The sequence below is a fragment of the Plasmopara halstedii genome, assembly GCF_900000015.1.
Source record: "Plasmopara halstedii genome assembly, contig: Scaffold_7, whole genome shotgun sequence".
In the NCBI taxonomy this organism is placed as follows: domain Eukaryota; phylum Oomycota; class Peronosporomycetes; order Peronosporales; family Peronosporaceae; genus Plasmopara; species Plasmopara halstedii.
In genome coordinates this window covers 475,387-475,883 of record NW_020186929.1, presented here as the reverse complement: position 1 = coordinate 475,883, position 497 = coordinate 475,387, and positions in this window count along the sequence as shown.

Below are 497 nucleotides of genomic sequence, written 5' to 3'. Positions count from 1 at the left end.
CGCATTTGGAGAGGGTTTCACCCGTTGACACGTCTCACACGTGTGCACATAGGTGCTCATCCATTTGAACAGCTTGGGCCACCAATAGTGGTGACTCACAGGGTTGTACGTTTTCTCACGACTGAGATGGCCACTGATTGGCGTGTCGTGAGCCTCATAGAGAATGCGATATTTCAAATCCTCATCATGAGGAGCCACAATTCGTGGTGTATCCGTTGAATCGTTGCTATTATATAGCTGACCGTTATTCAACGAATATCGGTGCAATCGTGCACGAAATCATGATGACAATTTCTTGTCCGAGTTTCCAAACTTCTTGCTCCCTATAGACCGTAGCAACGCTATACACATCCCATCACCCGCATACGCGGTGCGGATCAAATCCGTCACAGACGACGTTCCAGTTGTGTATATGAGCAAGATTATAGTCTGGTCAGCGTGGCAACGCGTCAGCCAAAGCATTCTGCCTCTCCGGCTTATACTTCACATCCAAGTTG